We start from the raw sequence: 14,161 nt of genomic DNA, 5'->3' as shown, positions 1-14,161 counted from the left end.
TACCTTTCCGTGGTGCACAGGGCGGCTAAGCATTGGAAGCTACCCGATGGCCTGGGACAACAGATTTCAGGTCCTTGGCTGGTAACCAGAGGTTGTAGGTTCATGTCTACTTAGATACCCCTTCAGAGCGATACCTGACGCTTGACCTCTGACAACCCAGAAAGTTGGAAACTGCAGGAAGTGCCATTGAAAGCCTGTCAGTCAGGGGACACTGTAGGTTGCACTCACTCCAAGGTCTCCTGCACTCTTGACCAAGCTGGAAGGGATGCCTGTGTCTCCAGTGGTGCTCAGACACCACTGGAGACACAGGCATCCCTTCCAGCTTACGGGGGTGGTGACGAGTGAGACCCAGCCCTCATACCGGAGTCTAAAGGTTTCTGAGCAAGGCCAGTGAGATGGGGACGGTCCAGTGACGCAGGAGGGGTCACCCTACATCACAGCAGGAGACTAGAAATGGGTCGTTGCTTATCAAGAGGTCTAACATACCGACTTCTGACTTTCACATATTATGGAGAGAACATTTTCCAGTTTTTCCATCACGATAAACAAAAGAAACAACTAACTTGGGGGAAAAAAGGGTGCGGGAAAGATGGAACTGATAGATCATGGACTGTATCACAGGAATGTTTTGAAACTCGTTCACACCACCCGTGGAAAATACTTATCAGAAACACAAGCACACATGTACTCAGAGACACTCTGAAATTAGAGACCGAGAACAAGCACAGAGTCCTGAGACAGGAACACAAGAGCAAGCACCTAAAACCCAAGGCCCACAGTGTCGAAGAACAAGGGACTTCTGTGTCTGGAGCTGCCCTCAGTACTCTTGCTAGGTTGTCACAGTCCAACCTGCGTGTTTCCTTGTTTGTCCTGAATGCTTCCAGAAGTGCTTCTGGACACTAGAAAAGGTCACAGAAAGTCAAAGGAATTGGGTAATCCTCTTTTTCACAGTCCCCACCTGCCTCATATGAAAGCACAACTGAGAAAACATCCGTGGGTCTTCACGCAGATGATCATAACTCACGGCAAGTCTGCAAGACAGAGTGCTGTATCCCTGGAGGCATCCAGGATGCCACCGTGATGGGAGTTGCTGCCTAATCAATACATTGGTTACAAACTGGACGGAAATTACCCAGATATGGGACCTGGTGTTGGATGGAATGAGTAGGGACGTTGTCAGGTGGTAAAGCACAATCTTCTTAGTTGTGACCTACAGGAGACTTTTCCAGGGTGATAGGCATAGCTGGACAATTGCTGGGCATACTGTCCAGATAGCAATGTGTGTTGGACAGGGTTCTCTAGAAAGACAAACCAGATTGCTAGTAATTACATATATAAATATATTTATAAAGATATATAATTCAAGAAATGAACCGTTAAATTATATACAGATAGATAATACAAGAAATTAACAGTTAAAGTATAAAGCAGTGAGACACTAGCAGTCCTTTAAGGCTTGAGAGCTGCCAGTTGCCAGTCCCCTTCTGTAGAGAGAGCTGGGCTATATATATCCAGGCAGCAAACAGCAAGGCAGGTCCCCAACTGTCATCAACTGTCGGTCCCCAGCTCCAAAGATGAACATTCCAATCGTGTGGGCTTAAAGGGACCTCAACTTAAAGCGACAGTCCACAGGCTAGACATCCACCAGTAGTGTTCCCCTTTAAACTGAGGCACATAACAACCAAGGTGAGGCTCACCGAGCCAGTTATCCCTCTGCCCTTCAGTAAATCCTACTTGTGTTTATGGGCTGGCACAATAAACTATCTCACAATGCAAGGATTAGAGGTTCAGCTCCACCCAGGATCCATCAGAAAAATTCCAGGAGATGCAACCCCTGAAGAAGCCGCCATTGGAACACAGTTCCGTTGTGGCTACCATGTCTTCCTCAACTCCATGGCCACCGGTTCAGTTTGATTGTTGGAGGTCCGGATGATTATCTAGCCCACTGTCTGAGAGCGGAGAGGGTTGATTCCACCCTGAAGAAGAAAGGCCTGTCCATCTACTTGCCCCCAAGTCAGCAACTGATAACTCTGCAGAGCACAGTCCTAAGGGACACATTGTGAGTCGGGGAGAACTCTTGGGTTGAGTCATCTTGATAGTGACTGAAATATAGACAGGTCTGTGGTAAAGAGAGCTGAGGAGGAAACAAAAACCCAGCTGAGGGGAAAGCAAAGACACCAGAAAGTATGGAAGGCAATGATATGGATCTCGCAGCTGTGGAAGAAAGGTGGAGACCCTGGGTTTCTGCCAAGCCTTCCTCAAAGGTCATGTCCAGACACAGAGGACAGTCGCTGGGATCCTGGTGTGTGCTTGGGACACGTTACAGCTGGGGACACCACATATACTTCATGCATCTAACTGGGATTCACTAAGAGCAGACCTCTCCTTCCTCGAACAACACAACTTTAAGGGTGCCTGCTGGGTAAGACCTTAAGAAACACAATAAATGTGCATGGAAATATGGAGGTGAAACACCCGGGTGAAGCTGTCTTGCTGTGTCTGCCTCCTGGATGTAACCATGTGTCCTGAGAGAACAAGGACTTCGTTTGCTTTTGTTGTGCTTCATCTTGTTTTGACCTTCCGAAACATGCAGTGCTGGGGTGGGGCAATGATAAGCTTTTTCTGATGTGTGGGAGGTAGAATTTAGACCAGAATAATAATAAGAATAAAAAGCTAGATGCTCATAAGCAACAGACATTGTAGTGCCATGAAGATTTTGTCCCCATCTTTTGCGGTTACATGTTGTTCAGTTGGCTCCATCTCACCAAGACCCAATGGACAATGGAGAGAAACCCGACGCGCCCAGCACTTGCTTACAAGACAGTTGGAGCCTGTCTCTGTGTCCCTGACGATAATGCGTTGTGTCCGGGGCCTCTGCTTCACCAAGCATGCGATCGATCCCTCTCTGATTCTAACTTTAACTCTGTCTCTGACTGTAACTCTAACTCACTGCCATCGAGTCCACTCAGACTCACGGCGATCTCAAACACAGGCCCGAACTGCCGCTGTGCAGATCTGAGAGAGCTAACTTCATGGGAGAAGATAGCCCCATTTTTCTCCCCAGGACCCCTGGTGGTTTCAAACTGCTGACCGTGCGTATTGCAGATGCACTCGTAACCACTGCACCAACAGAGGACCTTCTAGTCTTGTCCAGGGACTGGTTTCTCCAAACAGCATATCCAATGTGCAGAAGCTGATGTCTCAGCACCCTCGAGTCTAAGGTACACAATGAAACATCTTCGTACAATAGAGTTTGATTCATTTTTATCACAGTTCTTCAAATGTTTTCTAAAGCAAACTCACTGGGCACGGGGTCCATTCTCACTCATGAGAGCCTCGGGACAGGAGTCCAACTGGCCCTGTGGGTTTCTGAGTCGGTAAATCTTTATAGCAGCACACAGCCTCATCTCACTCCAGTGGAGGGGCTGGAGGGTTGTGGCTGGCAGCCCAGTGTGGTGCTCACCGCATCACCATGACGCCTTGTCGGGAGTCCCTGGTGTAGTTCCTATTCCTTGCCTTCATCGTAATTCAAAGTCATCCGCTCCGAGTTTCTGTCGTCATTGCTCAGCCTTCAAACACATGTGAATTCCGCAAACAGACCATGCACTTAGGTCAGGGCCCTGTTGCCCTCACAGGGCCAGCGTAGCTCTGTGCCACGTCCAGGTCTGGGACAGCTGGCTTGTTTTCATTATCGACTTCTACTGGCATGTTGTTGTTGTGGATGTGAAGTCATCCAGTGAGTTCCAATCCATAGCCACCTTGTGCACAACAGAACGAAACACTGCCTGGCCCTGCTCCATCCTCACCCTCCTGCTATTGCCTGCGCCCATCGTTGAAGCAATGGTGTCACTCCATCTCCATGAGGCCCTTCCTTCTCTTCAGCATCCCTCCACGGCACCAAGGAAGATGGTCTTCTGGAGGCACTGTGTTGTCCTGACAATACCTCCAAAGGATTTAAGGTGACGTCTTGGCGTCCTGGCCCCTCAAGAGCAGTTTCATCCTGCTTCTGAGACAGATTGCTTTCTTCGTGCAATCCCAATCATCTTGTCCACCATCACCATCCAGATGCATCACCAGTACTTCTGTGGCCTTTTCCATCATTCACATTTCATATGCATCTGAGCCCACTGGAAATACCGTGGTTTGAGTGAGGCACAACTTAGCCCTCAAAGTACCTGCATTGCTTTTCAATAATCTGTGTGGTCTTGTGTAGATTTACTTAGTGTAACTCGTCTTTTGAGCCCATGACTGCTACTTCCTGGAGCCTTGATGGTGGCCCCAAGAAAGACAAAGTCATCAACAACCTCGACATTGTCTCCATTTATCTTAACTTTACCTTGCAGTCCAGTTGTGAGGGTTTGGGTTTTCTTCATGCTGAATTGTCATCCACACGGAAGGCTGAAATCCTTGATTGTCATCAGCAAGTGCTTCAAGTTCTCCTCACTTTCAGGAAGTAGGGTGGTGTCATCTGCATATTGCAGGTTGTCAACAAGCCTTGCTCCAATCTGGATGCCACAGTCTTCTTCATAGAAGCCATTTTCTGATGACTCGCTCAGCAAACACACTGAACCAGTAGTGGGAAAGCATGTACCTCTGCTGCACTTGTCTTGATTTTAAACCATGCAGTGTGTCCTTGCTCTGTCTGCACAACTGCCTCCAGATCCATATGCAGCTCTGTGGGAGCACGATGGAATGTTGTGGAATCCTCATTCTTCTCACACCTGTTGATATTTTGTGATGGTCCCCATGGTCCAGTGCCTTTGCAAAGTCAACAAAACACAAGCAGAGTCGTTTCTGATCCTCCAGCGTTGAGTTAAGATTGATGTGGCATCAACCCTGATATCTCTTGTTCACTTTGATTTTTGAATTCAGCCTGAACCTCTGGCAACGAACGCCCTGTCAATTGGCTGCTGCAACCGATGTTTGCACCTCATCGGCAAAGTGTACCTTGCATGTGATGTCAGTGCTATTGTTCGCTAGTTTGGGCAGGTTTGGGGTCACTCTTCTTTGGAAAGAACACAAATGTGGGTCCCTGCAGTTTTTTGTCCAAGTATTTGTCTTCCAAATGTCCTGACAATAGGTGAGAGGGTGTCCCATCAATTCCTGGTGTTTTCATTATTCTTTTTTTTCTAGGTACAGTGTACTTTATTGATGGTGCATAACAAGGTCGGGCTCTCTAAGCCCCTCCCCTTCCTTCAGGGGTTTCCGATGTTATATTCTCAGTATGTTAAGGGATTGAATTAGAGGCAAAGACTCCCCAGCAACTGAGAGCCTCTCTTCCTCTAGTGCTGTTGCTGGGGCTGCTGGTCCAGGGGGCTCTCGCTCCTTGGAGGCCATGTGGACCATGAGGCCCACCACCCTGTTGCTATAGTCAAATTCATTGTCATCCCAGGAAATGAGCTTGACAAAGTGGTGGTTGAGGGCAACGCCAGCCCCAGCATCAAAGGTGGAAGAGTGGGTGTCACTGTTGAAGTCACAGGAGACCACCTGGTCCTCGGTGTACCCCAGTATGCCCTTTAGGGGACCATCGGACGCCTGCTTCACCACCTTCTTGATGTCATCGTACTTGGCAGCTTTCTCCAGACGGCAGGTGAGATCCACGACGGACACATTGGGGGTGGGGACACGGAAGGCCATGCCAGTCAGTTTCCCATTCAGCTCCGGGATAACCTTGCCCACCGCCTTGGCAGCGTCAGTAGATGCAGGGATGATGTTCTGGGCAGCCCCACGGCCATCGCGCCAGAGATTCCCAGAGGGGCCGTCCACAGTCTTTTGGGTGGCAGTGATGGTGTGGGCTGTGGTCATGAGTCCTTCCACGATACCAACATTGTCCTGGATGACCTTGGCCAGGGGGGCTGAGTAGTTGGTGGATTGTCCTGGATGACCTTGGCCAGGGGGGCTAAGCAGTTGGTGGTGCAGGAGGCATTGCTGACAATCTTGAGGGGGTTGTCGTACTTCTCATGATTCAACGCCCATCACAAACATGGGGGCATCGACAGAAGGGGCAGAGATGATCACCCTTTTGGCACCGCCCTTCAGGTGAGCCCCGGCCTTCTCCATGGTGGTGAAGACACCCGTGGACTCCACCACATACTCGGCACCGGCCTCGCCCCACTTGATTTTGGCGGCATCTCGCTCCTGGAAGTTGGAGACGGCCTTCCCATTGACGACAAGCTTCCCATTCTCAGCCTTGACGGTGCCGTTGAGCTAGCCGTGGGTGGAATCATACTGGAACATGGAGACCATGTAGTTCAGGTCAATGAAGGGGTCATTGATGGCAACAATCTCCACTTTGCCAGAAGTGAAGAAGCCCTGGTGACCAGGCGCCCAATGCGGCGAATCCGTTCACTCCGACCTTCACCATCGGGTCTCGGGGATGCGGCTGGGATTGCACAGGAACGGGAGAGGCGGCTATCTGTCGCACGAGGAAGAGCAGAGAGCCTGATTATTCTTTCAGTGCAGTTTGAACCTCTTCCTCCAGCACCATTCGCTCTTGCTCCCATACAATCCCCTGAAAAGGTGGACTGAGGACGGGTTCTTTACGGTATAGAACCGTGTATTCTTTCCATCTGCTTTTGCTCTTGTTGTTGCTGCTGGTGGTGGTGGTGGTAGCGTCGTGTGTTTCTTTCTCAACAGCCAAAATATGATAGGAGGGTAGTTTTAGGGATCTACTTCAGGTTCTTGGGTGCATGTCTAGAGATTGTGTGTTCAAGTCCACCCACGTAGCCATTCATAATGAGGCCAGACACATTACCTCTGTAAAACCAGAATTTTGAAAACTGAGAAGTTCCAGTGAAATCCTGACACAGTGAGTGTCTGTACTGTGAGTCATGTTCAAGTCTAAGACATCTTCCATGTTTCGCCAGTAGTTTAGCTGATAGTCCAAGTGAGGTCTTTCCACTTTGGGAAGCATGGAGCAGCTCGCTTCATTCTAGGGAATGCGCTGATGCACCCAACCTCAGTCAACGAGAAAACACAGGACGACCAGGAAAGTATATCTATTTTGGGAAAGTATGGTCACAATACTCCTTTGAAGCCCAGAGAGTAAAACTTGGTCTCATGTTACGTCAGCCATGTTCTCAGGGGGAGCCAGTCCCTACAGAAGGACATAGTTCCGGGTAAGATTTAGGGTCATTTAAAAAAAGGAAGATGCTGCAGCAGATGGAGGAACTCTGACTGTAACAATGGAACCAAACATAACCAGGCTGGTGAGGGTGGCCCGTGAGTCTTTTTGACACGTGGTTTCAATTGTGTCCTCTTCCTACTGTCGCCCGAAAAGTCAATTTTCCATTTCCACTCAACCTTCTCTAATCTCTGAAGATTAGTCTCATGAATGCAACTCCCCAAGGCAAAGGAAGGACTCGCCTGCCAAGTCGGATATGATACTCAGACTTTCTATTAGGCATGGCGTTTTGACTGAAGACAATCAGTTCCTTGCATCAGAAATGATATAAAGGTCCGGTCATGTTCAGGTGTCTTACCTGCCATCTGACCTAAAGGCCTGTCACGAAGGGACCAACGATCACCTGCAACATGAAAACCCTTCTCTTGACACTGGTCCTTGGTCTGGTTTGTGCCGAATCAGAACCTCAGTTGGAGACTTAGGTGTCACCTGAGGTATAAGGTGGAAGTTGAAAAGGAGTGTGTGTGTGTGTGTGTGTGTGTGTGTGTGTGTGTGTGTGAATGTTGGTCTAGTTGAGTTTGTATCAGAGTCTATATGCGGTTTGGTCAACCCATCAGTGTGTCCCTAAAGCCATGCTGCTGTCTGACAGCTCTTCATGATTCCCCACTCTGCTTGTGTCAGGGAGAAAGAGAGGCTGTCTGCTCCCATGAAGATGGAGCGTCTCAGGTCCTATAATGGGTTGTCGAGAGTCAGCACTCCTCCTTGTCAGTGGGTTGAGTTGTGGGTTTGTCTCACAGTGAAGAGACTCAGCGACTCCCGTGTGATTGTCAGGCTTCTGAGCCAACTCCATGACAATGGCTTTGCTTCTGCTTTCTTTGGATTTTATTTCCTTAGTTTGGGGTGGTGCTGTTGTTGCTCTCTCAAGAGGCACTCTGAGCTCTGGTTCATGGCTGCATTGTGGGCCTGGGTTAATTTTGGTTTTGTGCACAAGATCAGACCCGTTCCTTGTTTTCCTTCTGAAATGGGCGAAGAAGAGGTGTAACATTTCTCATGAAAACCTTGCAGATTACAGGGTCGTGGTTCACTGCATATGCAGCAGCGACTAACAAGGAGAAGACCCAGGTGGGCGGACCACTGCTGGGATACCTCCGTAACCCCACTGTTTTTGAAGACGGCAACGCAGTATCCTTTGATTTTTATAACAAGTAAGTAAAATCAAACTAAATTGACCCAATAAAAATGCAAGCAAATAACCCACATCTGATCTCAGGTATGCAAATGAGAAGATGGAAAAGACCACGGGTTGTCTCTTTGTTAGTCTTGAACATTACATCTTTGTTCCTCAGCATGTTGAAGGGTTCTTGTTCAGCAGTTGATCCAGTGCAGCACATCATTTCATGTCTTGGCTGATTCCATGCACACCGAGATCAGAGCAAGAGGAAATCATCCATCTCTCTGGACGCTTCGCTTCAGCCAAGAGGTTAACCTCTAGTGGTGCGCTGGTGAAGATTGGGGTTTTCTGTACCTTGACTTCTTCTGCATCTTGAATCCTTACTGGAGGTACCAGTCTTTGATCTTCCAGTGCTCCAAGTCCTCTTTGTTTCAGCAAGCCAGGTTGCATTACCTGAGTATTGTGGGTTCTCTTCGAACCTTCGTCTAGTCCCGGTGACATGTTCTCCTTCATATAGTCCAGGTTTTGGATTATGTCCTTAGCGTGCAGATTGAATGAGTAGGCTAAAAGGCTACAACAGTGACACACACTTTTCCTGGTTTTATTTTAATTTTTAAAATATTGCTCAAGACTAAGAAAATGAGAAGATACAGACACAGTATCCAGCGGAGTGCAGCCATGAGGATGAGTTCAAGAGTCACAGTTGGGAAGTTGCACAGATAGAGTAGGGAACAAATTCCTGGTGGGTGGCAAATCAATACATCACAGTTAAGAGTGGAAAGTGTAGAAGCAGGTACAGGTCCGCCGGGGGTGGGACCAGCGGGAGGTACATTACACTTGAGAGTGATGGGACCTGACTCATGACCATGTGACCCCATGCACTGCATTCAGTGTCCTACCCTCCATGAAGGATGCACTCAGCAAGGGCTAAGAAACACGTCCCCTCACTACACCCATTCCAGATTTTACACCTGTCAGTATCACCTTGTTCTGCCTGAAGGGCTGCCTGTTGGTGGACGTACAGTTCTGCACGAGCACAATACAGTGCTCTGGAATTCCCATTCTTTGCAAAGATGTTCATAGTCTGTTATGATGCACCGAGTTGAATTGCTTTGCATCATCAGTGAAACAGAAATAAGCATCTTCCTGGTATTCTCTCGTGTTAACCTGATATCAGTGATGATGGCACTCCTGACATATTCTCTGAATCTGGCTGGAATTTTTGGTAGCCCCCTGTTGATGCCATGCTTGTAATCGCTTTTAAATTGTCTTGCAAACAAAAACAAAACACACACACACACACCTTACTTGCAGGTGACGTTAAACATGTTGGTCGTTAACGCCCACATTGTGCTGAGTCCCATTTCTTTGACATCCCTCCACATGTACTTCTCTTTCAGTCAGGTGAGCAGGGGTTGACCTGGGTCCATCTCTGTGCCTTAACCCTCCAAGCAAATATCCCCGGCAGTCTTGTTTAAAATCAGATCGCTCTGTTTCGTTTCACTGATGAAGAATTCCTGCTTTGAACTGGGCTCCTCTTGAAGAACTGCCTCTATGGAATCAAACTGGACAGAGAAGTTGGGTGGGTTTTCCTCGGAAACTTAGGGGGCACTGGCTTTATGGTCATGAGAACAAGCAACATGGAACAGGTAGGGAAGAATGCTTACACAACTCCAAGGATGCCCCCCACAGTGTCTCCAGACCATATGCACAGGAATAATTCAACCGCTGTGGCTTCTTTTCTCTCTATTCTCACAAAATAAATCGTTTAAAAATGATATATTTTAAGATCACAGGGGAATATGTTGAGAAGAATATGATCCATAAAGAATAATTTTTTGTTTTGTTTGTTCTTCAGGTTTGAAGGCAAATGCCAGAAGACCACATTAACTGGGTTAAGAGCAGTACATGGTGTTTTTCAAGGCGACTATGAGTACCTTGGCCCGAGAGGTCTGGAATTCTCGAGAGCCCCAGCTACTTATTGCAAATGCCCTGAGAAGAACCTTCCTTCCTTTGAGCTCAGTGTCAGGTCAATGGTCACCAACTCAGCTCTATACACCGGTTCTGATTGAGGAAACCCTCGCTCCTGGAGCTTCCGTGCATTTCAGAGTAGAGCCGCACACGTGGAGCTTCCAAAGCCTGGTGTTCATTTTATTTCTCCTCTTTGTGGATTACAATGCCTTCCTTCTGCAGGGTCCTGCTTAGACTTGAACCCCAATCTTCAGGTAGCAGTGCTCATCCACTGCACCATGGAATCACTCTAATGCATGGAAGCAAACCTGTTTAACGTTTGCAGCTAAAAAAGGCACTTAAGCCCACCCCCAGTGTGTGCTAATTTCCATGGTGAAAATAATCACCGTGACCCATTGCAAGCTCCCAGTCTGATGCCAATCCACAGTGAGTTGAGAACAGATGACAGGAAGCCACCATTACGCATCCTGGGCAGCTTAGAGAGCCAATAGATTTAACGGCCCCCAAAGCACAGATGAACAGATCAGGGTCAGGAGGAGTAAGACAGGTAGGCAGTGGTGAGTTGGGGTGTTTACTGTCTTCAATGTTGTAGACTTTGCTCAGCTGTAAAGGTCTACCACCTACGTGTCAGTGTGCCCCACTTGCATGGCTTGCCCGTTGCTGTCATGCTGGAAGATTTGCCACCGAGATTTCAAATACCAGCAGGGTCATCCGTGGTGGACTGGTTTCAGAGGAGTTTCCAGGTGAAGGCAGAGCAGAAAGGAAGGTCTGCTGAGCATCCTCTGAATATCAGCCACTGGAATTGACTTGCATTCAAAGAGAGCGTTGTCCCACTTGTTGACTCTGGATTATCATCAGGAGGGAAGGAGAGCTGGAGGACTTATCTTTGGGATGAAGTAGAGGCACAGCGATATTGAGGGAAACCCTGGGTGGGATGGATTGACATCATTCTGGCAAGGATTGACTTGAGCATTTTAACAAATTGTGATTATGGCCCAGGGTGAAGCCCTAGTTCACTCTGTTGTACATGATCCCACTTTGAGTTAAGACCATTAGGTCTACTCTATCCATCTATCCCTAGATCTGTCTACCTATCTGCCCATCCATGCAACCAACCCCTCATATGTTTACTTATCCACATACAGTGGATACTAGCTACCTATCCATCAAACAATCCATCCATGCTTTCATCCACTCAACCATGCATAATCTACCTATTCACCATCTATCCATCTATAATTTATCTATTTACTATTCGCCCATTTGTCCATCATTAAACTGAATTTATGTATGGATCCATCATTCATAATCTATCTACCAAGTAGGTTACAAAGTTGTTTTTATTTAATAATAACTTTCTTGAAAAACTGACACAGTTTAATTCCCCTGATATGAACAATTGACTGGTACAAGGTCCTGTGCACCCATGATATGGCTCAGTGTCACCACTGACTGGAAAATAGAAGATTCTTGTGACTTAAGAAGGTTTTTCTCTGTCACGAAGCCCTGTGGGGTCAAGTAAGCCCTGAGGGCACAGGGGTTGCACCTTGGCAAGAGACAGGTCATTTGAACCCTCTCTCAGCTGTTCTGAGGGACACAGGCCTGGCAGTCTGATCTCCTAGAGAGGGCAGTTTTTCAAACCCTCTGGAGCAATCCTACTCTCACATGCGGTGGCCGAGAGTCTGAATCCACGCCATGGCACCCAAGAACCGCCAGGTTCTGTTGGCACTTAGACATCACTGGAGACACAAGCCTCAAGATCAGCTGAAGGAGGTGCTGGTGGGTAAGGCAGCCATGCAGAGACCCAGATCTCTGTTCTGAACAAAGTCCATGAGATGTCGATGGTCCTGTAAGGAAGGACAGATCACCAGGCCAAAGAAGGTACTGTAAGTTGATGATTGAGAGGATTGAAATACTACTTTCTGTCTATCACAGATTTGGGAGAAAACACCTTCTACTTTGCGAAGATTAGTGACAAGACCATCTGTGTAGTTATTTTCAACAAGGATGAAGCAGGCAACAGAACAAAAATGGTGGAAATCTTTTGTATGTATCTCAATAAGCTCTCTGGAGAGTTTCCAGTATTCACAGCCCCATATATTCCTGTGGAAGTGGGTCAACCTGTGGGAAATGAGTCTTTGGGTTTATGGGGCGAGGAGTAGTCTGTTAGGTGTGGTGGAAAACACACCACAGAATGACTTGAGACCTGTGAACTTCCATCCCTAAGATCCAATACGTGTTGCAGTGCGGTCCAAGAAGTCACTGACACTGACCGTGTCCCCCATATGTCCTGGAATTTATGCTTCTATTTCTGTTTGTCTACATAAAAGATTTTTTGTATTTGCTCTCCCTCTCCCATTTTTTTCCTTTTATTAGGGGCTCATACAACTCTTATCACAATCCATACATATACATACATCGATTGTATAAAGCACATCCGTACATATTTTGCCTTAATCATTTTCAAAGCATTTGCTCTCCACTTAAGCCCTTTGCATCAGGTCTTCTTTTTTTCCCCTCCCTCCCTGCTCCCCCCTCCCTCATGAGCCCTTGATAATTTATAGATTGTTATTTTGTCATATCTTTCCCTATCCGGAGTATCCCTTCGCGCCCCCCTTCTCTGCCATCCGTCTCCCACGAGGAGGTCACATGTGGATCCTTGTAATCAGTCCCCCCTTTCCAACCCATTCACCCTCTGGGCTTCTATTTCAACAGACTGACTGGCTTGGGGGTATCACTGTCGTCGTGTCAGCCCCCAACATCAATTGTGACACACACACATGAGGGTCCCCAAGGTCAGATGCCACTCAGGGCAGCTGGTGTTGGATCAGATGAACCTGCTGCTCGGCACAGCACCACTCGCTCAGGTTTGCGCTCACAATCTACATGTTCTCACACAAACCAACAAATCCTCTGTGGGCCAACTCAGCAGAGGCACGGACTGGAGCCTTCTGAGTTCCCCTACACCTCCATACCAGAGACATACCAGCAGGGCGGCTTTCGGGACCAGAAATTTATTCTGTCAACATTCAGGAAGCTAGAAATATGGACTACAAGTGTCAGAACCATAAACCAAATGACTCCATTCTCTAATCTTCCTTACACACTGCCCATCCTGGTTGAAGCTTGTGCTGCTTTGTGCTAAAGGCAACATCCTTGTTCCACCACAGTTTACAGAGTTTCCGAAGCAGTATACTTGTCTACTATTGTACAGGCCTGATTTATTAACTGAGCTCCTATCAGCTTTGATTGTGGAACCAAGCTATATGAAATCTTTGACAACTCGAATCTTTACCCTGTTTACCAAGCATGATGTGGTCTATGGATCCATCTGTGAGGATTGTTATTTGCTTGCTCTGTTCGTTCTTCTGTTTATTTTGCTCGGTTTTGACCTAATGTTGATATGAATCAGAAACTACTTGATGGGCTCTAACCGCAACGGTGATAGCGTTAAGGAAAGTTCTCGTTCTGAGTCTTGGATTCCGTGCTGTTCCTCATGTAACATCTATGTGGTTTGTTGGGTTTCATCTCATCTCTATTTTCTTGCTGTGTTCGTTCGTTAGTTATCGTCCCTTGAGTATCTCAAGAGATTGACTGAAGTAGCACCCTTCACTCACAGAACCTCACTCACAAAACCGAGGACACTCATGTCCCAATGGGGCTCTAATCACAGGGATGGACTTAGCCTAGATGACATGTATTTTCCGTCAATAACAGATACATAGGAACCTTTTGAGGGGTAGACCCACGTTGGGCATGGCTGCAGATTGAATCTGGGGTTTCCCAAATTGATGTGAGGCTTTGTGGTCATTGTTGGGTTTCTATTGCTGAGACTCACTTGGGACTGTGAAGTCATTAAGAAAACCTCAAAACCAAACCTAACAGCCATGGAGTTG

At 47.5% G+C, this 14,161-nt stretch overlaps 1 pseudogene; it reads right to left on the bottom strand.

The window, feature by feature from the left end:
* Positions 1–5,211: 5,211 nt before the first annotated feature.
* On the bottom strand, positions 5,212–6,364 carry LOC142434823 (glyceraldehyde-3-phosphate dehydrogenase-like; annotated as a pseudogene).
* Between the last annotated feature and the right edge of the window lie 7,797 nt (positions 6,365–14,161).

This window comes from Tenrec ecaudatus, chromosome X, assembly GCF_050624435.1.
Source record: "Tenrec ecaudatus isolate mTenEca1 chromosome X, mTenEca1.hap1, whole genome shotgun sequence".
In the NCBI taxonomy this organism is placed as follows: domain Eukaryota; kingdom Metazoa; phylum Chordata; class Mammalia; order Afrosoricida; family Tenrecidae; genus Tenrec; species Tenrec ecaudatus.
This window is presented reverse-complemented; position numbering and strand designations above follow the sequence as displayed.